Source organism: Protopterus annectens, chromosome 5.part0, assembly GCF_019279795.1.
Source record: "Protopterus annectens isolate FY-2018-M chromosome 5.part0, PAN1.0, whole genome shotgun sequence".
Classification (NCBI taxonomy): domain Eukaryota; kingdom Metazoa; phylum Chordata; order Ceratodontiformes; family Protopteridae; genus Protopterus; species Protopterus annectens.
Window position 1 is genome coordinate 673,247,678 of NC_056735.1, and position 27,816 is coordinate 673,275,493.

General features: G+C 36.7%; 1 long non-coding RNA gene across 1 annotated transcript in view; it reads left to right on the forward strand.

Annotated features, from left to right (window-relative positions):
* Positions 1 to 15,812, forward strand: part of LOC122802750 — a 326,211-nt gene extending 310,399 nt beyond the window's left edge. The window contains exon 3 of the long non-coding RNA XR_006364974.1: positions 15,261 to 15,812. This is a non-coding gene — a long non-coding RNA (uncharacterized LOC122802750). The remainder of the gene's footprint in view (positions 1 to 15,260) is intronic.
* Positions 15,813 to 27,816: the final 12,004 nt, after the last annotated feature.

Genomic DNA, 27,816 nt, shown 5'->3' on the forward strand with positions numbered 1-27,816 from the left:
AGTCAATACAGTCACGACTGCTGAATCCTGCAGAAATCCACTCTACAAGCACCTGCATGAGTGCATGGAATATGCTATCCCCAACAAAACCAAGACACTATCCTCCAAAAAAAGGAAGCCGATCTGGTGGTCCCCTGCCATTAACAAACTCGACAACAGAAGGAAGAAGCTGTTGCAAAAGAGAGTAAAAACCCAGGTATGGAGGAACTCACTGATGGGCCTCATTAAGAAACTAAGATCTCTCATAAAATCCTCCAAAGCTAATTTTGAAAGAAAAATTGCCACGGATTCCAAAGACACCCACAAGGCATTCTTTAGCTATGTCAAGAATCTCCATGGCAACACCCAGATCTGTACCGAGTACAACAGAACGGCACAAAATATACAGAGCCAACTGATATTGCCAACATATTGGCAGATAGGTTCAGTGCAAACTTTACTCTCCCCTCACCCCCCAAAGGACCTATTACTATACCAGATGGTTGTAGAGCCCCGACAATCATAAACACACAGGTAAAAATGTCACTCTCTAAAGCCAAAAACACAACATCCATGGGACTGGACAACATCCCAGGCTGCGTCTTACACAAACTCCAAAATGAACTAGCCCCCCCCCACCTAAAATCCTTGTTCAATCACATCCTCACCACAGGCTATGTGCCCACAGACTGGTGCACAGCAATGGTTATCCTACTCCACAAAGGAGGAACCACCACAGACCCCAGGAACTATCAACCTATTATCCTGACAAGCCTGGTCTGCAAGGCCATGGAGCGTATCATCATGGAACTCATAAACAAAGACATTGGTAACCTCCAAACTCTGGATGCTACCCAATTCAGATTTGTAAAAGGTAGATCATGTCTCCTAAACTTGGTAGACTTCTTTGAAACAGTTACTAAGGCCATAGACGAGGGCAAGGTGGTCCACACAGCCTACATGGACCTCGCTAAAGCCTTTGACACTATCCCTCATTCAGGAATCATAGATACATTCATCAACCTTAACATAAACCCTTATGTCACAAGATGGGTGGCCAACTGGCTCATGGACAGAACCCACATGGTAAGAGTTGCAGACCCCAGATCCGACTCCAAACCAGTGACAAGTGGAGTGCCCCAGGGTTCAGTCTTGGGACCCCTCCTGTTCAGTATATACTTCTCCAAAGTGCAAACGAGCACCAAGGGTCTATGGCTAACCAAGTTCACAGATGACTGCAAACTAGGTGCCATTATTGATCCCCCTGCCAATGTAGACATCCTGCAAAAGGGCCTCACCGAGACAGACACCTGGTGTCAAAATCATGGCCTCAAGCTAAATACCAAAAAGTGCATTGTTATCCCCTTTGGTAAAAACATGGTACACATGAATTACCAAATAGGGGGAAGTTCACTTAACACAGAAAGTGTGATAAGAGACCTTGCGACCCAAGTGGATAGTAACCTCTCCTTTGATAACCACATTGCCACAGTGGTCAGAAAATCTTTCTACATGGCCCACTTAATCATAAAAGGGTTCGCATCTAGAAATAAGGAAGTCATTGTTCCCCTCTACTCATCACTTATCAGACCCCTCATTGAATACAATGCCCCATTTGGGATGTACCTCACAAGACACCTACAATAACTTGAGAGGCCCCAAAAGTACCTCACCAAGAGGATTGCTGTTCTCAAACAATTGCCCTATGCCGACCGGCTCAAGAAATGCAAACTCTACTCGTTTGCATACCACTTATTCTGAGGAGACCTCTGTCTGACATACAAAGCTATGTCAGACTCGGAATTGTTGGACATGCTCCACTTGAAGAAATCCCAATCTCCCCAAGCTAAACTCTCTAGGGACCTAAACCTCACCACAACAATAAATAGGACATGCTGGAGGGATAGATTCTTGTCCCAGAGACTTCCCATGCTCTGGAACAAAATTCCTATCCACATCAAGCATGGCTCATCTTTAGCGCTCTTCAAGAAAACTCTTGATGAGTGGATGGGTGATAGGAAATTCACCCCTGGGATTATTTCTGGGGCACTGCTTGAAAGAGGGGCAGGAATTTAACAATACATGGGTGGCGAAAGCCAGTACACTGTTGGCTAGGCTTGCTTTGGCCCTCGGGCCGATAGCCTAGTACCTACCTATGAACCTATGAACCTGGGGAGGGGTGCAGGCTTGGACAACTTGGTCTTTGTCTGGGTGGGCCATCCTATGGTGTAGCGGGCAGGCTGGGGGCCACAGTCTGGAGTCCTGCAAGTGGCAGATCCCCTTCAGCCACTGGTATCTGGCTGAAAGGTAACATGGGACTGTCTGTATCTGGCTGTTGGATCCCCTCAGCCATTGGTGTTGGTTGAGCATTTAAAGGCACTACTGTGGTGTGTTATGGCCTGGTTGATTGGATTTGACTTTCTTCCAAGTTCTGCCCTTTGTGCACATCTGAATATTCTTGGTTGGCATTAATTTGACTGATACTGACTTAGAATCTGGCACTGATTAAATACTTAATTTGATTGGCATAATAAATACATGGCTGCGGCCATTTCTTCCAAACAAGTGTGTGGTGTGATTTGTAGAATGATGCACATGCTTATTTTCATCCAAGGAAAAGTGTGTTCAGGATGCAGATCTAGCCATGTCCCATGAAACAAAGTGAAGAAAAAAACAATACCACCTCCCAGTCCTCAGTTCTTCAAAGGAGCATTGAGGGTCTTACTTCAGTCCAAGCTGGTAATTTTATAATGTATATATCCTGGTTGTCAAACATATTTTTAACAAATATACAAACTATTTCAAATATTACGCATTGTGCATATATCAGAGCAAATTATGTCACCTTTGGAAGTGAACATTGTTTTATTCAGAGGTATTAATGCTGTTTCAGAAAACTATTTATTCTTCCTAACTTGTTAATGTGTCTATTTCATGTATGCTTTCTCAAAACATGTACATTAGCAATGTATTTGTTACATTTCTTTTTATTACATTTTTCAATGTGTATCAGAAAAAAAACAAGTAACTGGTAATATACAGTAAAAAGTTACACTAGTTAGCTGAGACTAAAAGAACTAAATTAAATAATCTGTACTGTAGTTAAAACCAAAAGCAACAAATTCTTCAAATTTAATTGTGACGCCCCTGCACTGGCCCAGTAATCAAGAAGTCTCAATCCTCACCGCTTTCAACAGTGAGGGACGTACACATTGGGAGGATTGCAAGCACACACACAATAAAAAAAAAATTCCCTTGAGAGCACACAGAGATAATAGTCAGTCTGGAGCTGGTTTCTCCATCTTTCTCCAGATCCCCAATAAGACTCCCCACTGGCACAGCTATAGGGTTAAGATCTCAGCCGAGTGGCCAAGCTAAGACCTCTAGTACCCTCTCTGTCCAACCAGTGCTTTGTGTACCTGCCCAAGTAGCTGACAGTTTGAGATTTGATCGCTATACAAACACACACACACATCTGGGAAAGGCTGGCACAGGTTTATTAGCTATGCCTCCTTATGCCCAGACTATATGTTAGTACCAGCTGCCAACAGCCACCCTTACTTATCAGTTACTATAAGGCCCTTACAAAAGGGTGTCCAATCCTACTGTGTAATGTTACTATTATCCAAATGATAAGTGTGACCAAGACTTTCAAGGCTATTTAGTTGTGGCCTGTACACTGTCACTAAATACATATGCAAGTACACTAAGAGCTTAAATATCTATAAACAAACTAGCTACAATTAAAAGGTTTAAATATATTTCATAACAAATAAAAGAACAAGACAATATTCAAAAAACACAGTAACTGCAGTGTTCAGAATCACAGGAAATATTTTAAAGCAACATTACAGGACAGTCTCAAATGAATACAGAAAACATCTAAACTAATCTTTATTATATTCCTATCTTTTTCTAAGAGAAATTACTGTACCCTGGTTACTAACTATTAGCAAGGCAAGTGCTGATGAGAGGATGTTTCTAGGTCCAAGACAAGATACAAAATTCCCACTCTCCCTCTCTTTAAGAGAGTTCTTAAATTACTATCACATATTACTGCTGGGTTAGCCTGGATGACATCACTCTTTGTCACCTGCCTTCAGTTCCCAGGCTAACAGAAACTTAACAAAATGCAACATTTCTGTGTAAAAAATACATATCCCACAGATGTTTGCTCAGAACTGGAAGTCATAAAACAATTAAACACCTTTACATTTGAAAGCTAGTAATTATTTCTGTTTCAAGACAATAGGAAAACCTCTAGCTCTAGGCATTATGTTTGCTTACTGAGAGATAACACAGTCATAAAACACTTTACTTTTCAACTTATTTTCTTGAAGTTTTGCAAGTTAACTCTGTACGTTCCAGATTCTACTATTAAACATGCATTTGCACAGATATATAGTTTATATACATTTCTGTTCTTTTCCAGTAGGGTACACTGTGTACACAATCTTGAAGCTCAGTACATAATGTACAGTTCAACACACACTTCTGCACCAGTAGTTTAATATATACATAGCATATAGTTCTCTTACATTTGTAAGGCAATCATATGAATCATATTAATATTCACAAATGACATATGATTATTTACAAAATTCCAATTAGCTGGACTGGCAGTATTTCCCTGGTGTCACATTAATAACTGGATTTAACATAAAAATCCAGTTCTAACTCAGATTAGGATCATTAAAACTTGATGCATATTTCTTCATGATGTTTTCTAGCCTCCTGATTTTTTTTTAACTTGGGTAGCTTATATGTATTTAATCATTTAGTTATATATATATAGAAAATCTCATTGAGTAAATCTCTTGCAGATTATTCCAATGAGTTAAGTAGAACTTTATTACATTAAGTATTGCTATAAAAAGTAATGCATTACATTTGTTCAACAAATTTTATTTATAGCCAGTTCTGTGCATTTACTATGCATTCTATGGAATAATATTGTCTCACATTAAAAATTGCTCCTGTAAAGGGTGAGAAGTGCAGAAGGAAAATGTCAGTGGGCGCATTTAATTTCTAAATTGCTTTCATTAGCAGAATGAATTCCAGAATCTTCTGTATCTGTTGATTTGCTTCCTACATAATATGATTAAGTGTTGAAAGGGTTCGAAAAGTATAAGATTTGCTCTGAAGAGAAAGTTCTCTCATGGACTTCAGATCTCATCATGCCTAATATGAAATGTCATAAACAAGCAGTCATGAGATTTTAGCTAGCAAAATTAAATGCGGTAGTGTACATTTTTAATTGGTTAGTGTTTTTTTCTATGGTTGTTGCAATAATTTTGCTTTTAATGAAAAAAGGTATAAAGAATCAAGAATTCTGTAGTTAGGATAATCAGGACCTTGATTTCCTAGTCTCCCATGTATGTGTTTGAGCAATAAAGGATATATTCTCTGATGAACTTCTCCTTCTGAAAGTTATTTGTTACTTTAACAGTTTGGTGCCATGTTTAGTCAGAGTTCTAAACTGTCTGCATGCTGCTGCATTAGAAATTGCCACTAGGCCCAAAAGAGAAACAGGTTTTCTATTAGGCAAGTTTCTGGTTTGCCAATACACAATTTTAAAGTCTCAGCAGAGTCTATAAAGTCTCTATAGGTAAGCTTTACTAAAACTTTATTCACTAGTTTTGATTGAATGTGTGCAGGTAAATTGTATGCATCTGGGAACATGAATGTGTAATCACCCGTAATAATAGATTCAGGGATAATTGTGTGCTAGTGGGGGTCTAATCGATATATACAAGGAAAAGAGTATTCTTGTCACGAGGACTGAGTTTCCTTGTCAGGACAGAGTATCCTTCTCAGGATTGACAGCAGGTTCTAATCACACAGAAAGAAAAGGAACAGAGAGGATTCCTTCTCTGGGAATGTGAGAGAAAGAGCCAAAGTATGAGACTCCAGTTAAGCATATTTTTAATATGTAAGGAAGAAACAGTTGTAATCATTTGGCGAAATGGTCTGAGCTCAATCATAGAGCTTTTCAGTTTTCAGAAATAGATACTTTTGACAATAAAATTTTAGAAAATCTAAAAAATAAGCTGAAACAAAAGGGTAAGGTACTGGCCTCTTGCTGGTCACTTTTATTAACTGGTAAAAAGAATCTAAAAATAAAGAAAAGGCATCTGTAGTTAGAAGCTTAAAATCTAACTCAGCTAGATTAAAGTCACAGCTGCAGGCAGCTAATAGAACAATAAATTACAAAAATGTGCACATAAGAAAACCCAATCCAGGGTATGTATTTATTAAGACAGTTAGATAAATTACCAATGCAAAAAACAGGAACCTGCCACAAGCACAATCTAAGAAACCAAAACCATGGACACCTTCTCAAACTCAAACAAAACCTTTCATTGGAGAACCAAAAAAGTTAAGCACTTTCATCAGCATAAATCAGCTGACTTCATCAGAACAATAAAAATTCTATTAGCTTCATCATTTATACCTTTTAAAATCATCACATGGTACAATCAATTAATAACCACATAAATGGTGAAGGGATATTAGGACCTGTAATAACATGAGTGCACTAATTAAACATATAGATAAATATCCTGGTCATGAATTTAGGTTTCTTGTGATAGAAAGAGTGCTACAGGACCCTGTGGGGGGGGGGGGGCATGGAAGACTACCTCGAATTTAAAGAATTATGTTGGCAAGTGAGGATGGATGCCCTTTCATTCCCTGGGCTAAATGACAGTCTTAATTTAAGCAGCTTATTAAAGCTGCGTTCATATAAAATATGATGTTGTTTTTATAAACCAACATTGGTCTGTTTTTATTCTATAACTAAGTTTTAAAGTAATATTCTTGAGTTGCTGTAGTTGTAAACAATAGGTATTATAGGAATAGATATAGTTTTATATGGTTTAATAGTTATGTGTTTTGTACTTGGCACTTTAAATGCTTCACCATTTTATGTGGTTGTTAATTGATTGTACCATGCGATGATTTTAAAAGGTATAAATGATGAAGCTAATATAATTTTTATTGTTCTGATGAAGTCAGCTGATTTATGCTGATGAAAGCGCTTAACTTTTTTGGCTCTCCAATAAAAGGTTTTGTTCGAGTTTGAGAAGGTGTCCGTGGTTTTGGTTTCTTGGATAGATAAATTATCAGTTATAAAGTCAGAATCATCAGTTGATGACTGGCCTCCATTACCTTCTCCATCTCCTCCACCTTATGACCTAACAGTGCCTCAAGAAGCTCTTCGAGAGGGCAGGTGGAGAATGGAGATGTGTTTTGCAGAAACAACTCCCGCTTCCCCAGATACTTCCCAAGTTACTTCCAGCACTTTCAGATACCCCCCTGGGTCAAGTTATAACACTAGACTCCATCAGCAATAGCATTCAGTCCTCACTGTAATACCTTCAGACCAAATGCTAATGCATATAGCTAGTAGAGGGAAACAGTTGTATCACAGACATTAATATGGAACAAATAATAAATATATGGGAAAATAGTAAGAGTTCACCAGCAGAAACTAGCTCTTTGGGTAGGATTAATCACATTATTATCCAATTCCCAATTGTTATAGTCAGGAGTATCATTGTGCATACCCTACAAAGCAAAATGCAGGAGAGAAGACAAATTCTGACTCTTCTACTAATTCTGATATACCTTCCACACAAATGCACCCCTTGCAAGATATACCAAACCCTGCAGTAGCTAGAGATAGCAAGGTTGAACCTACTGTAAGAGTAGTATGACCATGGACTGCAGTGGATTTTCAAAGCATTGCAGATTCTCTCCCTTCTATTCAAACACACTCAGCAAAATATGCAAAAATCTTAGAAGGGTGTGAACACTTGCAAAACCCTACCATCAAAAATCTGAGAGCAGTATTAAAAGCCTCCATATCTCCTGATATTTTAGGAAAATATAAGACAAATCTAACATAGGTGACAGCATTCCAAAACATACAGGTGGTGGATTTCTATCTTCTAGAAATAATCTCTTAACAGCCATTACCACAACATGCCCTCTACCCCTCAGTGGGCAAGAATAAAAGCGGCTTTGCAGAAAAAGAATGAATCTATTGATGCATATTTGCAGCACATGGCAGATACACTTGAAGCTATGAATGGACATCCAGAGCCTATGGAAGATGTGGCAGCCAGAAAGTTATCAGTGGGTTCTGTAGAGTGTTTGTTACCACCTGTACAAGAACAGATTAAAAAGGCTTGTTTGAATGGACTGAGCTTAGGAATCCATGAAACTGTAAATCAGGCACAATATGTAGCAGATAATATACTTATGATAGAAAAAGAACAAAAGAAAAAGTAGTAAATATTTAGCTCCAGCAGTTCAATATTGACTTCCGAGGGCAAGGAAGGGAAAGAAGAAATTGTGGGGAAAGAGAAAGATTCCAATTCTTTTGGCAAAGTCCAGCAAAGGTATATAAAATCTCCCAACCTTTTTTCTAGAAAAATTAAAAAAACAATTAGACAAGATTAAGTTTCCATGTGGTTCTACTTTTGATTCAGTATGCAGATTTGCTTTTAGCTTCAGTAACTCTGTATGATTGTGAACACAACACTTTCTTTGACTCAGCAGAATTAGGATTTAAGGTTAATAAATAGAAATTGCAGTTCTGAAAATCACAGGTTCAATACTTGTGACATCTTATTTCAAAGGAGTCTAGACAGATTTTGCATTCATGTATTACTGTGATCCAAACAACACCACTCCTGACTACTTTAAAACAGCTGCAAGCTTTACTGGGGTTAACAGGTTACTGTTGACAGTGTATTTCTATATATGCAGATATGGTAAAATGCTTCTAGAATTATTAAAAAAAGATGCCCCTGAATATTTACCCTGGAAGAATTATCATGAACAAGCTTTTGTTCAACTGAAAACATTTTGCTTTTAAATCCTCCTATACTTGGTAGCCAGATTATTCCGAACATTTTTTTCTGTTTTATAGTGAACAAAATAAAGTAGTTTTAGGGTTGTTAGCAGAATGTGAAAATGATGCTTTTAAACTTGTTGCTTAGTTCAGGACAAATCTTTATCCTGTAGCTGCAGCTCTCTGTCACAGCCTTAGAGCGGTGGCTGCTATGATGCACACAGTAGACATGAAGGCTGCACTAACTCTAGGGTATGAGACTTACGTGGTAGTTCTGCATTCTGTAAATGCACCTATACTGAAGATTAAAATGCAATATTTATCTACAGCACATTGTCTAAATATAAATTATCTTTACTTAATAACCCTTCTTTACAGATTATGCGATATCTACCACTTAACCCTGCTTCTTTAATTTTACAGCAGATGAAGGAGAACCACATGATTGTATAGTTATTTCTAACACTGTGCTTCCTCCTAGATCAGATTTGAAAGATGTCCCTTTGTAGAAACCAGATCTAGTTCATTTTGTAGATGGCCCCTGTGTTCAAAGAGATTATGGTGAATTTGTAGCAGCCTTTTCCATTTGCATGCAAGACAATTGTATTAACTGAACAATTAAATGGAAATGTGCCTGCTCAAGTAGCTGAGCTTATAGCTATAAGTGAAACTTATAAAATTAGCAAAGATGAGTCAGTAACTATTTTCACCGATTCTCATTATGCCTATGGTGTAGTTCATGATTTTGGTACATTTTAGAAATAAAGTGGCTATTTAACATCAGCAATGACAGTTATTAAAAATGCTGTTTTTTGTTAATGAATTGTTAGATGCTTTATTATTGCTGTAATGAACCCTCTTTACCCTGGTGCAGTAACAAAGGAGCCTCAATCCTCACCACTGTCTCTGTTAAGAGAGTGTCACTAAAAGCAGGGATAGAAATGCAAAATTTTCTTTTAAGAGTACACCAGGAACCAGCTCCAAACCTGGGAATGGACTATATGCTTCAGTCCAGGTCCCCAAATGAGTCTCCACATCAACCACTGCAGAGCAATGTGTCCCGGCTCTAGGTATCTGACACACTCACTATTAAATGTCTGATATTCACACATACACACACTCTTAGGAAAGACTAACACAGATTTACCTGCTGTGCTCCTTTGCCCAAATTACAAGGTAATGGCTGCCACCAGTCAAATACCACAATACCCTTCAAAAGGAGTGTTCAATTAAATTGGGTAAAATAGATATTAATACAAATGATAGCATGTAACCCAAGCAGCAAGGCTTTTTGGAGTGGCCCTAGTATTATCACAATAGCCATAAACAATCTCAAGTTATTAAAAATATTCACTAAATAACCAGCCACAATGAGAGGTAGTAAAACATTTAATAATAAATAAACGTGAAAACACCACCACTGTTCCCAAGCACAAATAAATCCTGATCCTGGTAGTAGATGAAACTGCTTTATTCTCAAAGCACCAAGGTAAAATATAAAACACCAACACGCCAACTATGAACACTGATAATAACGAACTCAGATAACACGTTTTTGTTCAATAATCTAGTAATAGTTGTTAAAAATAAATATTTATGTAGCATTTTGATTTCAAAGGTTTTTAAAGATTTTAAAGTTTTAAAATATTTATTTTTAACAACTGTTACTAGATTATTGAAGTTAATATTAAATTTTGGTCAAATGTTTAGTATTCTTTTAACTTCAGTAGCTGTATGTTTTTAACAATGCAATTTCTATGTATTTACATGTATTAACCACCATTTAAACAATTTGGAAGATTATTGGTCAATTGGGCGCTGACAGAATTTGAATTGTATATATTATTTTAACATGGTTGACATTGCTGAAGAAGTTGGCGACGAAAACGTGTTATCTGAGTGCGTTATTATCAGTGTTCATAGTTGGCGTGTTGGTGTTTTATATTTTACCTTGGTGCTTTGAGAATAAAGCAGTTTCATCTACTACCAGGATCAGGATTTATTTGTGCTTGGGAACAGTGGTGGTATTTTCACGTTTATCAGTTTTTTGTTTCCACTACTTGCTCTTCAACATTTTATTTAATAATAAATAAAAGGATTTAAAATATGTAAATACTGAATAACTGATTCCAATAAGCAACAGAGTTTCACACACAGGAAATATTAAAACAATGCTGTAGGATAGATTTTACACTGATTTTAGAAAACCTCTAACTAACTATCTGTAGTTCCCTGACTATTTGAAGATTAACTGTCCCTATCTAATCTAAATAACTCAGCAAGGCAAGATTATACTCTTACTTCTGCAGGGGAAGAGGTTGAGTTATGTCAACACTCCAGGTTGCTGTCTGTCCTCAGCACTCAGAAAAACTACTTTGGAAACAATTGGACTACTACTGCTGAACAACTCTGGAAACAACTGAACAACTGAACTGCTGACTCAGAGCCTGCTTTCATAGCAGATTTTTTAAAAGTAACAGGAAGCTATGAGAATTCTACTCTTTCATGTCAGACTTTTGAAAAATAAACCAACAGCTGCAGTGAAGATTCTAGTCTCCCAGTCCTGGCACACAATGACATCAAATCTAGGTCAGATGACTCTAGCATAACATATATTCAGAATTTTCTTTAAAAACATGTACATTTGGTCAGCCAGAAGAACACTATTTGACATTCAAACATTTTGTATAAATCAGAGTGATAATCAAAAGACAAAAACTTATTTACAAAATTATAACTAGTCATGCTGGCATATGTAACACAGGGCAATTTACAATTATTTACAAAACTTCAACCAGTCATGCTAGCACAGATAACAATATCTAATATCCTCACAACTGCCAAGGGAGATTGCAGTAGTAAAATGTGCTGCACATAAGACAGATGATTCCTTTGTTACAAAAGGTAACATATTTGCAGATATGGTGGCTGCATTGTCTTATCCTGTTTGGGCTATATTTTTGCAGCAACTGAATAAAACTAAATTTTCTTTACAGGAGTTGTTTTCTTTTCAAGATCAGACAGAGAACTCTAAGAGAAGGAGGTGGATAAGCAATAGCTGCAGTCACTTTCTGGACCATTTGTGGCACCATCTGGATGGCTGACTATTAGCCCCATTAAATTTCTTAAATCACTTGGTAAAAACCTACCACCTGCCTTTTAGTTTAGACAAAATGTATTAATGAAGCACATTTCCCTGTGATTGGTAAACCCCTCATCACCTCTCATAAGTCACTCAACCTTTTGTACATACTTGGGTAATTTGTGTAGAACATAACATGTCTAAATCAGTACCTGAATCTGATTAATCATTGAAAAAGCCCTGGGACCCTTTTGTTCCCTTCACTGGAATTTTATTGAAATTCCTCAAGTGCAAACATTTTATGTATTGGTAATTGTCAGCATTTTTTTTCTGGATGGGCAGAAGCATATCTGTGTGTTAAAAATGATGCACACACGGTAGCAAAAAAAGTTAGTCACTGAAGTCATTCCTAGATTTGGCATTCCCTGCAGCATCCAGTCTGATCATGGCTCCCATTTTACTAGTCAAGTAATACAGCAGCTTCACAGAATATTAAATGTTAGATTACAGCTTCACTGTCCCTATAGACTACAGGCTTCTGGAATAGTGGAGAGAGCTAATCTCACAATTAAGCTTAGACTAGATAAAGTTTGTGAAGAAACTGGTCTTAAATGTCCAGGAATATTGCATTACCTTTAGCTTCATTTAGTATTAGAAGTGCAGTTAGTGTCCCTTGAAAATTGCCCCCACAGGACATACTCATTGGTAGAACATGATAATTCTTACTACCCCCCCTTCTTAAGAATGTATAATTACAAGATATTGATGAGACTATGTTTTGTATGGTGGTTCCCTGTGTTCTCTTTTGCAGAAATGCCATTGTATCATTCTGTATGCAGCCCAATGACCAACAGAGTAGAACCTTTATGTCCTGCACTCCTGCGACTTTATATACATCAAAGTTCATTCTCAAAGAAACTCACTTAGCCCAGATGGAAAGGACCCTACATGGGTTTGCTCACAACTGCTACTGCCAGCCATTGTGAGGGCCTCCCTACCCAGATCCATGTGTTGCATATCAAAAAGGCCCTCCCTTGTGATGAGTACAAGTAAGACACCACTAACATCAGACCTTGTGAACCAGGAGACCCTATTGCCAGCCAAACCAGACAACAAACCACGGACATTGTTGCATCCGAAAGTGACACTGCATGACGTTTTGCCATCCAAACCATAGCCGGAACCAAATAAGAACTGTTTGTCATCCAACTTAATTATCCACTGTCCAGATCACATCCAGAATAGAATGCAGTTAAACAGAAGCATATCTGGTTCAACTAACACCCTGTGCCTTTACTATGAACCATTACCCCAGCACCTCAGCTGTTCAAGTAAAGAGCAAAAAAAAAACACTTTACTATATTAAGCCAATTGTTACTCAGATCCAGGCATTAGAGATCAGGTAAGCTGATCATGCCCCCCAACACTTTGCACCCAGGGCAATTTCCCCCGCTCTTCCCCCCTAGCTTTGCTACTGCAGGTAAGTTATCCCTGTTACCAGGCCAGGAAGTTAAATCCCATAATTCTGATTCTTCTTCAACTTCAACAAAATATTTCTTGCTTCATATTTCAACATTACTAATTCATCCTGCCTTTTGGACACTGATTTAGACATTACCTTATCCAGACGATGCTCCTTTTCAAAGTTATCTGCTATTAAGACCATTGGCCAATGACTTTTTTGGTGACTGATTTCATTTGCACAATGAACTGCCCACCCAGTATCCTTGTTTGCAGTTTCTTCCAAACCCTCTCCAGTGCCAACATACTGACTTTTCCTGTAGACCAATCATCACTACATTTACTGTGCTTTACATAATCATTTTGTTTCATCTGCTTCTGCCATCCAGAACCGTAAGTGTGTCATCCTCTACAACCATTAGAACTGCAAGTACTGAATCATTTCTTAATACACATACACACTTTGCTAAAAATAGAGACAGACATTTGGTTGGAACTGAATTGAGATCACCTGAATAGCATCCTAGAGTTAATACATTTTCTGCTGTCTTGCATACTTATGCACAGACCCTGAGCATTAGGAACTGCTGTGTTTGTATGCATATTCCTACTGCACATGAGAGGGGTATTCCATTGATTCCTATACCAGTGACTGATTCAGACCTTATTGCATTTTGCCTTATTCTTCTTGCTAAAAATTAGAAGAATGAACATGTTTCTACCACGTTTACCATAATGCCGGTTCAACTGTCAATGTCTTTTAAAGGACATGTTTGCAATTACAAAAATGTAACACTTTTTATCAGAATTATTGCTTGCAATTTCACCTGGATGGCAGCATTGCAAGCTTTTTCCTGGTTACCTACAGACTAGTCTGGGTGTTGTTATATAAGTTGTGTTATTCCAACTATTTAACATACAACTGATTTGTAATGCTCATCACAAGAGAAGCATTAAAGACATTCTTAACCCAGTTGTACAATAAGTGACTGATTCCAGGGTTGGCATTCATTTGGTTTTTAACCCAATTGTAAAATAGATGTCTCCTGGGTATATCATAATGTGATACAAAAACTTATTTTAAAGGACATGCGCACATGAATCTTGGTGACTGGGTAATTTCTGGAGCAGGCATTTTACCTGCTTATGGGGTGGTGAAGTCCATATGGGAGATTAGGAAGCTGTCAAAGCTCCTGGAAATATTAAGTAATTCCACTTTTCAGTCTACTAATTTGATAACCCATGAATTGCCTGCAATGTGTGGTGTGGTGCTACAGAACCATAAGGCACTTGACTTTAACCTCTTGTCTATAGGGGCTATGTGCAAACTCATCCAAACAGTGCTGCTCTTTTATTCCTAATAACACTGTTACCACCTTTAGTCACCTAAAAATAATTCAGAAAGTTGCTGAATATTCACTTGCCAAAGAAGCTGATAGTTACCAATAGGCATGGTTATCCAACCTTTTCTCTGGATGGGGAATATGGATTTTAAAGTTTTTCAGCCTTATAGTTGTTATAATTGTTGTGAGAGGCCATCTTCTTATTATGGTTAAAACATGCATTTTAAAATTATTAGAATCCACAAAGAATGTCAATCTTCACATGCAAATAACTGAATCATTGCCACTGATCATTCTTGATAATAATCCTAGTACAGTAGAAGATGAAAATAAAATGTTGCAATTTTTTAGTAAAATATATGTTGATTTATATAAAGGACTGGAGGAATGTGAAAATATACATAGTATAAAATGAATTACTGATGATTTGTTATGGTATCCAGATTGCATTTTTGTTGCATCAAGATGTAGACATGTTTTCAATGCAAATAAGACTATATTTTTGAAATAACTGAGTAAAGATTTTTCATTTCAGGGACAGAAAGAAACAGCATGTGAAAAACATCTGATAGCAAGTGAAAGACTATCCATTCATCTGAAAACTTGTCATTGGCTAATCATAAAAAGCCATTATGGTTTGGGTGATGCTTTACAGCATCAGATGGGAGAATGTGAAAGGTGAAAAGTACAGAGAAGGGAAATCTTACTACATGCATTTCACTTCTAATATGCTTTCATAAGCCAAATGAAATATTGAATGTTCTTCAGTAAGTATCTGTTGATTAGCTTCCTGTCTAATATTAGAATGTGCAGACAGGATTAGAAAAGTATAACATTTGTTCTGAGTAGAAACGTCTATTATGGAATTCAGAATCCGTGCCTAATATGGAATGTCATAAAAAGAGATCTTAGTTAGCAAAATGAATGCTGTAGTGCTCATTTTACTTAGTTGATGGTTGTTCTATGTTTGTTAAAACAATATTGCTTTTAATGAAAAATGTAATTCGGAGAGACAGGGCCTTGATTTCCTAGTCTGCTACATATGTGTTTCTCTGTGAAATAAAGGAAATTGTTATTCTCTGCTGAACTGTCTCATGTGAAAGTTATTTGGTACCTTAACACTCCATCCCCTTACAGGCTAAAGATACATTCCTTAACCATATCAATTTCTTTTTCTGAAACTAGATATTTTCTTATCCTTTACTATGGTCGTGGAATATATAGATATATTTTGTCATGTATCTTCTATCTCTACTGTTTTCCATCATATATATGCTGACATATATCTATTTATGGACCATCACAGTTGTCATAGCTTAGTGTCTCATTATGGAGTTTTTATCACTGTTGTATACTACATATCTCTTCACAGAGATATGCTCAGGGATTCAGAACGAGCCTCAATATTCCTGTTAAGGACTGCAGTAAAAAGGCCATGTTTGCACAATGCAGTACTTTCCTATTCAGCGACTTGTTAGCCACAGTGAGGAAAGACCTCATTATCAGCCAATTTGCATGCATCTGATTGCCATTGACTACCATGAGTGCAGATCAGTACTTTCCCATGGTAGTTAACATCGTTGGGCCATGCATTGGGTTGGTACAGGCATTCCCATCATTCACTCTTCCACACACATACAGACAGTAAAACATAGGTGCACACACACACACACACACACACACACACACACACACACACACACACACACACACACACACACAAACACACCGCATCCCTCTGTTTTCAGAACATCCCTTTCCTGCCTTCATAAATTAGAGAGATTACAGCTGGTCATGAATACCAGACATTAGAGGTTTACACTTCATGGACGGCTGCAATGGTGCAGCGGTTATTGTTGCCGCCTCACAGCAAGAGGTTCTCTGGTTCGATGCTGGGGTGCCTTCTGTGCAGAGTCTGCATGTCCTCCCTGTGGTCACGTGGGTTTCCTCCGGGTGGTCCGGTTTCCTCCCACATCCCAAAGACATGCTGTAGGTGGATTGGACACTCTAAATTGTCCCTAGGTGTGAGTGTGTGTGTTTGTGCCTTCTGTGGAAAGTTGGGTGCTGGGCTGGCAACTCAACACCGTAAAACTCTACTGTCAATTGTTTTGCAGACCATTGTTCCACTGTGGCAACCCCTAACCGGGATAAGCCAAAAGGAGGAGAGGTTTACACTTCATATCCTTCAGTAAATGCATGCTAATGAAACAGCATTTATTCTAGCAACTATAAATTTGTGAAAGGAATAATTAAAATCCATCTGTCTTTGTCCCAACATTAATTGTGGCTTGATGAAATTGCTTGTGCATGAACTGCTCTAGAATGCCAGTGATAATTCTTCTTCTTTCGGCTTTTCCTGGTTAGGGGTCACCACAACTGATTACTTGTCTGCTCATGATTGGCACACGCACTCATGGCTAGAGCCAATTTAGAGTATCCAATTCTATTATATGAAAAAAAACCCTCATGTGTCCATTAAGGCAGTGGGTTAATGCTGATGTTTCCTGTGACAAGGGTGCAGAGCACAAAGCTCTTTTCTATTCTTTTTTATTCATTCATTCAAGTCTTAGGCATTTTCCACATTAAAACCCTGTTATGTAGTGGTGGTGCAGAGGACTAATAACCTTGTTGAAAGTGTAAAGGTTTAGTATCCTTTTTTGTGCCCTTATAACATACTATTAAAGTATCCCTGATGTTGGGTGGTTCCCTGAGCCACTTTTTTTGATTAACTGCCTTTAAGGCACACTATATAGAGAGTATCCCTGGTGTCTAGTGTTTCCCCTCCTGTTCACGTCTTGTATAAATGCCATTAAGACATGGTACTGAAGAGCTTGCCCCAGTGTCTAGTGTTCCCTCTGACCCATATCTATAATGTTCTCTTTTATGGCTAATGTTACCACCTACTCACATCTTCAGTGTTCTCTCTTCAGTGGCTAGCCCATGTCTCCATAGTAATTTATTGGTGGCTAGTGTTTCCCCAGCCCAGTCTTGCATTCTTTGACCATTAAAGTCAAAGAGGTGTGTAAGACAACCACTGTCCCATACACTTAACCTATGCCCTCACTAATCCTCTATTGTGACCTCCCAAGCAGGCACACACACTAACACAAACACTAATACATGCAGATCTTCACACACACACACACACACACACACACACACACACACACACACACACACACACACACACACACACACACACACACACACACACACACACACACTCTCTTAACTATACCTGACCACTAAACTCCCCATCAATTATCTCTATATCAGTGGATGAATATGGTCTTTTGGCCATGTTCACTACCATGAGCAGCCAGGAGCTGCTGTCCTAATTTACTCAGCAAAGTGATTCAGCTGCATAAATGCCTTACTACAAGCAGTACCTGGGAAGAGCGTGTGGTTAATTATCATATGCCACTCCCCTGAAATGCCTCATTAGTATCTAGCAAGCCCACAAAGATGGCCCACCACGGTACTCAACATCTTCCTGCAAAATCAACATGGCAGGGCTGTCTCTGAATGTGGAATGGTGACCACAAGGTGTACACATCATGTACACCTGACAGTAACCTTTATGAGTTTAGCCCATAACAAACCTAGCCATGTTCAGTAAGATTTTTTTATTTCTACTGGTTTTCTTCTGCTGCTAGCACAACTTCCAATATTTCCAGGAATCATACTTTTATGCCAGATAGGTGAAACAAATTAAGTACTTCTGGTTCAGGCAATATTGTCACCTCCAAATCTTCTTTCTCTTTTGTGAACATCAGACATTTTTAATTCATTCCATACTTTTTCTCTTTTTTTTTTTTTGCTAAGCAATATAATTTCATATGAACATTATCCATCTTACCTAAGTACCATGTCATCTTTTTTACCATTATTGTAATTTCTCAAGTTTTATAGGTCTTTGTGATGTTTCCAAAGTGTCACCATTTTTTATTCTTTTTCATATATTTAAGCTGTTTCATAAGTTTATGAACACCTGTACTCAGAGCCAGAGCTAGCCCAAGGCTCTTTAATCACTTGCTTAGGGCCCTGTATTAGTAGGGGGCCCCATCAGTGCTGTCAGTCATTATCACACAAAACATTAAAAAGATTTCTGTCATTGCTGTTACTAGATACTAGTCTACAATCATGGTTGCTACTTAAACTACATAATTATGCATAGATAACTATTAAAACAAACAGAGTAACCCTCTTGAGGATCCATCCCCATAGGATTTATAAAAAAACTATAAAAAATTACCATTCCAGTAAACTGTTGCTTGTTGCTGTGCATCTGTTTGACCAGCTGTTACCCAGAGCCATTGAAAGGGTGGAGATCAATACCCTTCTGTATTAGGATTAGATTACTTATGCCAACATAGCTCTCAGCCTTTTCAGTAAAGGATCAGGGACAGAGTAAAAAACAATTCAAATTAGGGATGCTTTTTAAATGTAGTACTTTCTTAGATTTATAAAATAACTATAAAAAATTACCATTCCAGTAAACTGTTGCTTGTTGCTGTGCATCTGTTTGACCAGCTGTTACCCAGAGCCATTGAAAGGGTGGAGATCAATACCCTTCTGTATTAGGATTAGATTACTTATGCCAACATAGCTCTCAGCCTTTTCAGTAAAGGATCAGGGACAGAGTAAAAAACAATTCAAATTAGGGATGCTTTTAAATGTAGTACTTTTTTGACTTTAGACATTAATAGAAGTACATTTATAACAGAATGAAATTTCTAAAGAACAAAACATTTGTAAATGTAATTATTGGTGTTTAGTGATTTATGTCCTCAATGGTTTGCTACAAAATCTAAAATTTTATAAGAAGCAGACAAAAATAATCAGGCAAAATTAAGTGCATTCCTCGCAATCAGGGACAACTGGAAACTATGACTACAAGGGTTGCAAGATCAGTTTATAAATGGTGGCAAAAGATATATGAAAAACAAGCTGGAGGCTATAAAGCTTCTCAGTGACCTAAAGGACGCAGCACTAAAGTTCAGTGCTGTGGATGTAAGGAGCCAACTGAGGAAAAATAAACCCCAGGAAGGCTGCTGGCCCTAATAATATTCTGGAGAAAGTATTGAAAGGTTGTGCAGACCAACTCAGCATAATCCTGGTGGACATCTTCAATAACTCACTTGTCTAGGAAAAAGTACCAGCATGCTTTAAAGTTACCAACATAATCCCTCTGCCCAAAAAAGCCAACCACACCTGCTTGAATGATTACAGGTTGATAGTCCTTACATCAAATGTAATGAAATGCTTCGAAAGACTAGTTAACAGGCATTTGACTACAGTACTATCCCAATCCTTTGACCCATTGCAGTTTGCCTACCAGGCAAACAGATCAACTGCTGATGCCATTTTGGTGGTACTTCACCTCACATTGTAGCATCTTGAAGAGAAAAACAACTATGCCAGGCTGTTGTTCATAGATTTTGGCTTGGCATTCAATATGGTGATTCCAATGCAACCTATAGAAAAGCTAATCAGCCCTGGCATAAATAAAGGTCTGTGCAATTGGATCCTTGATTTCCTAACTGGAAGACCACAAAGGACTTGTGCTGGTAACAACACTTCAGGGAGTATTACAATCAACACTGGAGTACCCCAGGGTTGTGTGCTGAGTCCTATATTATTCACAATCCTTACCCATGACTGCTCTATGAAAGCTAGCAACAACCACATCATCAAATTCACAGATGACACCACAAAGGTGGTACTCATAAGTGGTGATGATGAGAGGGGGTATAGGAATGAGGACAACTCCCTGACTGAATGGTGTAATAACAACAATTTGGACCTGAACATCAATAAAACAAAATAAACCATTACTGACTTCAGAAAGAGCTCTGCCGTGAATCTGCCCCTCAAGATCAATGGTGAAGAAGTTGAGAGAGTCAAAAATACAAAGCTGCCGGGGGTGCATATATAAGACGATCTTTCTTGGAGTACAAACACAGGCCAGCTAATTACAAAAGCCTATCAGTGTCACTTTCTAAGAAGGTTTAGAAAAGCAAATCTCTATGAATGCTCTAAATGCCTTCTACAGAAGAGCCATCAAGAGCATTATCACCAGAACTGCACTGTATGGTTCTGTAACAGAACAATGGCTGAAAGGAAGAAGCTGCAAAGAATAAGAACAGCAGAAAAGATTGTGGGCACTAGTCTTCCTACCTTACAGGAGCTCTTTGAAATGAGATGTAAACAGAGGTCCCACAAAATACTGACTGTGACTTCTCATCCAGTGTATGGTTGGTTCATTAAACTTGCATCTGGTAGAAGGTTGTAGAGTATCTGCTTCAGGACCTCCAGATTCAGGAACAGTTTTTATCCAACTGCAATGACTCATTAATGCAGAAATCTTGATGTATCAAAACTATAATAGATTGTTACACTCTCATTCTCTTCCTTTGTTTCCATACTCTATTTATTGCATACTAAAATTAATATCCTCATGCAAGTGTGCAATTCCAATCGCTTCCTTATGTGCAATATCGCCCAATCTCATCTCTGTGCACAATGTACTTTTCTTTTCATGTGTTAATCATCTAGTAGTCAGTGTTGTCCAGGCTATATAAATAGCGTACAAGCATGTGCATCAGCTACCTAGATATTTACTTTTGTACTATAGTTATTGTTTATTCTTTAATACCTATCATGTTTGCCTTTTTGTGTTTGTTTTCTCCTGTAAAAGAGCTGACACTCAAAATTTCATTTAGGTGGGGTTCCAAGATGGCTGCCGGCTAGACTGCTCCCTATTCACTGTGCTCCTCACTGCTATGTAATTACCGGCTACTTTCAACAACTTTTAAGCAAAGTTTCTCCACAGTTTTTTCAACAGAAATCTTCTCTGATTCAGATTCTTCACTTTGGGATTGCTTATTTTTGGAAAAAGGTGAATTTTTGGATTAATTTACCTCAGAATAACTTTTGGCCTCAACAGTCTTTGGGCACGTGCACTCTAGATGCTTATCTCTGTGTCAGTTCTCCTGCTTTCACACCTCTAGACTGGGTATGGCTGACAACTCAGACTCCATGGATACACAGACAACCAAGGCCAAATTTTCTTCTATGCTTTCTCTAGAGAAAGAGACCAGTTCCAAGAGATTAAGAACCACTAAACAATCTACTGAGAACATAAAAGTAAGTGCTAAAGATAAAAGTGACTCTAATTTTCATTTAGAAGACTTAAAAATGGCAATACAACCCATTCAAAGTGCTATACAGAGTTTTTCTGATCAATTCACTGATTTTGGTAAAACTTTAAAACAGATTAATGAAAGAATGGACATACTTGAAAATAAATATCTAGCCATAGAAATAAGAGCAGAGTCTATTGAAAGTGACTTAAAATCTAAAGATACTCTAATAGCTGATATACAAGCCACAGTATTGGATTTAGAGGCAAGGAGCCGCAGAAATAATATAATAATTAGAGGTTTGCCAGAATCTTATGAAAATCAAAATTTAATATCTGTGACTAAACAAATATTTGAGGCATTACTTAATTGTGAGGCAAATACAAAATCCTTAACTGTAGAAAGAGCGCACAGAGCCCTGCGAGCCAGACAAGACTCTACTTCACCTCAGATTATATATACAAGATTACTAGACTTTCAAGATACCCAGCGTATTTTAGAAGCAGCCAAAAGTAAAAAGCATCTCATATGGAATAAACATAAGTTGACTTTTTCACAGGATTTACCAGCACAAATAAAATTAAATAGACAAAAACTATCACCATATTGTGCAGATCTGATTAAAAGGGGAATAAAATTTCGAATGCGTTATCCTAATACCCTTTCTTTCAACTATAATGACAGGAGTTATGAAGACATCTTCTTAAAAGTATTCAAAACTCTTCCTACTATTGATTCACAAAAATAATGCTCCTAACTAATGTAAGTTCATTTGATATCTAAGATAGTGAGCTTACTTTTAATACTATAGTTTCTTTATTAACATTGAATATAAGCCATAGGCTTGTCAAGAAAAGATAAATTCAGTCTTTTTCTGTGTAAAACATGTGTTTTAATGATATTTGAAGTTGTCGCAAACTCAAATGTTAATATTCCAGTACATCACGTCTTTACAATGTACCAGTATCAACATGGCATAGTTTACATGAGAAAGTACTGTTTTTCTATCCAAGAATACTTTAACAGAATGGAGGGAAAAATATCTGGTCTCTCGTGCTGCAGAGCGCCACCAACCTTGACTGATTTTCTTGGATTTATGTCTAGAACCATTCACGTTTCTTTTCCTTTGATGTATTCTTTCAGGATGTCATTAGTAACGTTAGTGGAATCCATTTCTGTCTACCCTGTCAGAATTGCGCTGGTTGTGCTACATGCCTCATAGTCTGTTGACAGGATTTCAAAAAGAATGAAAAAAAAAAGGTTGTAACCTGATATCTTCAGTTGTCTCTCTACTCAGAACATGGTTTCCTGATTTCCTGAAGTCGCGTAACCGAAGAGATGCTGATTTACATTCTCGGTGTCTGTATCTTGACTGCAGCAGCATTGTTTTTGCAAGTAAGTGTTTTTTTCTCTCGCAGATTGGGGCAGTATGCCTTGCGTGCTCCAGGAAGCCTTTTACTCGTTTGGGACTGTCCCCTAATACGTGCGGAGACATTTGTGCCTCTGTAACTGACATTTAAATTAGAGCAATGTTTATTTCATATTCTAAGGCTTTTTTATAAGCTAAAATTTTTTCTCGATGTTTGTGCTAAACAAACTAAACATGTAGGATTTGGAATGTCATACATATTTATTTGCTATTAAATATTGATTAAGTTTAAATGTTACTTACAAGGTTAATTTATAATGCTTAATAGGCTGGAGTTGATGTAATGGCTAATTGAGAGAAATATGTAACTTTTTGCTTATATAGTTTATGCATATAATTTTTGTTACAAATATATTTACCAGCATAGTTTCAATGACAATATAGGGAGTCTTAGGGTATAACACCCCACTCAAGGGTAATTTGAAGTCCTTAGTAAGCATTTCAATGTACATTAATACATATTCCCATATTCTATATACACGCATGATAGGTATTAAAATAACATCCTTCATATTTTATCTAGATTTGCTAAGAGTGTGGGACACATGTGATTTAAAATATGTTGGGTTACTTTATTCTAGACTTGATGATATTATCATTACCAAATGGACTCTCATATACATGTGTCATACAAATTGGTTTTGAAAATAGTAAAAAAGATTAGGCAGAGTTACTCTATTTATAGGCTTTAGTATTACAAAGTAATATAGTATATATTTAAATATGAAGATTTCATTTTCTTAATAACATTTAATCTTTTTTGGTTGGAGTCATATTTGTGTCTTACTACACTTACACTAATAACTAATTAAAAACTGCTTTTTAATAATCCTGTTGAAAAAGGTACAATTGGTTTAAAAATGCCTAGCTCGTTTAATCCACCCTTACATGTTGGGTTACGCATGTTTGAAAATGCTTGTGAACTGGATATTAGACACTTGGATAAAACTCAATTGTGTACTAAGAATAAGTTTAACATCACAAGAGAACAGTTATTAGCCCTTAATCGTTTACGAGATCTTTCTGTTAGGGTTATGAAACCTGACAAAGGGGGAGGGCTAGTCATTTTGGAGAAGAGTCAATACATAGAAAAAATGCTCTTAGTCCTAGATACTCCAGCTTACAAAATATCTTCGCTTAATGAAATGAATATAAGCATCAACAGGATTAGAGGTTATTACAGGGATTTATTCATAGAGGGCAGAATTGACCTAGACACCTATGAATACATTGCTATTTCACAACCAAGAATCCCAGTAATGTTTGGTATCCCCAAGGTTCACAAAAACCTTGAGGATCCACCTATGAGGGCATTAGTGGATGGGAGGTCTTCTATCTCCCACCCTTGCGCTAAATACATTGACTTTGTACTTTCTAAGTATTTAAAGCTGATTCCAAGCATTTGTAAAGATTCTTGGTGCTTTTTATCGAACATTAACAAATTTGGTTTTGATAGGTCTTATAATTTTCTCACAATCGACGTAGTTGATTTGTTCACCTCTATACCTCATCAAGAGACTATTGAATGGTTAGAACTATTATTGATGGAATTAAAAGCCCCTAGGAATGAAATAAATAATGTTACGGAGCTACTTGATATAGTGTTATCTTCTAATTCTTTCACCTTTGAGAAGGACTATTACATCCAAAAACGTGGGGTAGCAATGGGATCCCCATGTGGGGCTATAGTGGCCAATATGTTTATGGCATACTGGGAGAAACAATTTGTAGTTAATCACCCTGTTTGGAAAGAGAAAATTGGCTACTATACCCGGTTTTTGGATGATATTTTTATCCTTTTCAAAGGGGATGTACATTTGGCACAAGGGTTTGTTGACTATCTTAATCAAACTACGCCCTTTCTTAAGTTCACATATAAGTTTGCTAGTGATGAGATAGATTACCTTGATGTGAAATTGACAAAGGATTTGGGTAACCTCAAATTCGTGTCTACCATTTTTCGGAAACAAACTTATGTCAATTCTTTCCTACACTTTTCAAGCTCTCACCCCTTTAAATTAAAGAGAGCTATTATTAAAGGGCAATTAGTTAGGGTGGTAAGAATGTGTAGTGAAATTAAAGATTTTGAAGATGAATGCTCCTTATTAACTGACTTTTTTATTAACCAGGGTTACCCATGAGTTATTATAGAAGACTTGGTCAGGGAGGTTACATCTAAGAGATTAAATGTTTTTTTTAAACCATTAATATACAAAGAAGGGGATGATTTATCTGAGTTTAGAGAAAGTACACTTGAGAATAAGGTTATTGACTTAACTCGAAACATTAGTTCGGAAAAGCTTGCCAATAGGTACCCCTTGAGTTTTATAACCACATTTAGCCTGGATTCAAGACAAATTTCAGAGATCATTGAAAAGAATTGGTATTTCATCACAAGTAATTCCTTTTTAGTGGAGAAGTTAGGGGTAAAACCCAGAATAGTATACAAGAGGGGTAGCAATATTAAAGAGCTACTACAAAGAAATCAAACCTGTAATTCTTTTAATAGAATAAAAGGCTGTTTTAGTTGCGGTGCATGCAATTGGTGTAACGTAATACGCATAGGGAATTCTTTTACTATTGGCCACAAAAAATATGAAATTAATAGTAAAATCAACTGTGAAACGAAATCAATCATTTATGTGGCTTTTTGCGTTTGTTGCCCTGCTTTCTACGTCGGTAAAACCGACAGGAAGTTTAGGGAATGAATATATCAACACTGTTACGCTATAAAAAACAATAAAAGTGAAAATGCACTAGCGAAACATGTAGAGAACCACCCAGGTCATAATTTTGTATTTATGGGGATAGACTGTATTCCCACTACAATTAGAGGTGGTCCAACTTCTCTTTTATTAGAGATTTGTGAGTTAGAATGGCAACTCAAGTTTGATGCCTTTAATTTTCCAGGGCTGAACGAGAGCTGCAATATTGCCCCTGTTTTAAAGTATAGATCTTATTTGAGGTAATTTGTTCTTATAATACATTTTTCTTTTGCTACTGGGATTCCCAAAAAAATTTTTTTATTGATACATATTTTGGTACTTTTTGTCATGTTAGTATATTTTTATGGATACATACATTTTTTAACATGAGAATATATTGTTTTATTAAAATATTTATCAATTTTAAAGAAAAATAATTATGATTTATTCACAATATTTAAGCACTGTTTTTTAGCCTTGTTAGAATTTATTAGGAAATTTCTTGTGGTTGTACACATAGCTTTCACTAGTGGCTATATATAGTTTTAACAGTTGCAGTAACATGTATATATTGGCTTGATTAGTTCTGTTTTATTAGGAAAGTCATCAATAACATATATTTTTATTAACTTTCAATAAGTGTTGTTTTAAACAAATCGGAAGTGATGTATTTTAATTTATTTCAAATGATTGTGTGTATATATATAGGACCAAAAAAGTTTGGCGCCTTTTTTGGTCTTATTGCCTCTGAGGAAGCTACTCAACTGAAGTAGCGAAAACGCTGAATTTATTGTTGTTAATAAAATTGCGTTAAGGTTTTTTGTGGCTTTGAGGATTCTTCAGCGCTCCTAGCAGTGTTTTTCTAAAGTTTGTACTTGGTTTTCGTTTCAACACTAATGATTTAATAAGTATAAATATATTATTGTTTCAATAATTATGTTTCTATCTTACTAGCATCTCACATCACAAATATATTTTATAGTGCAAGATTAACAACATATTTACATGGGACACAATTATATTTAACTTTATAGATGTTTGTGAGTACACTTTTGAATGGGGAATGCATATGTCGGGCATCTTGTGTTTGGATAGTTGTGTAAATATGTTTAGTTTTGTTAATACTGTTATAGTCCTTTTCAGGACTTTACTTAAATTTTCTTCTCATATTTCTGTGATTTTGGTAACCAAGTTTTTACATCGTGCATATAGTCATTTTTATCTTCCCTCTGTAGGTAAGTTTAGGTGGGTAGGCACTGGGATAGGGAAGAGGGAAGATTATGAGATTCGGATTAATTTTACATTGAAATATACACTCATAGGTAATATATGTTATTATGAGACTAAGTTTTGTTTATTCTTCTTACTTATCCTTTATGTATACACAAATAATTTAAATTTTAGCATTTCCTTTAACAGACTTTTATTAAACACATGACTAATTTATTAATAATTGATTCCTGGAATGTAAGGGGGATCCAAAATAAAGACAAGAAATCCTTAATATATCATTTAATGTATAAATCGCAAGTCAATATATGTTTTTTGCAAGAAATACATATACCTAGGGATGACTGGGACAAAGTAAGAAATAAAAAATGGATCAAAAAAATAATAGCTTCTGGGGACACTTCTAATTCCAGGGGGGTGGCTATCATAATCAAACAAAAATTTCTGGGAACTATTATTGAAGAAAAATATGACAATGAAGGTAGATGGTGTTACTTTACTTCTACCGTACACAATTTGGATAAACCACTGCTGGTACTAAATCTTTATGGCCCTTGTAGTAATCAACATATTTTTATTTTA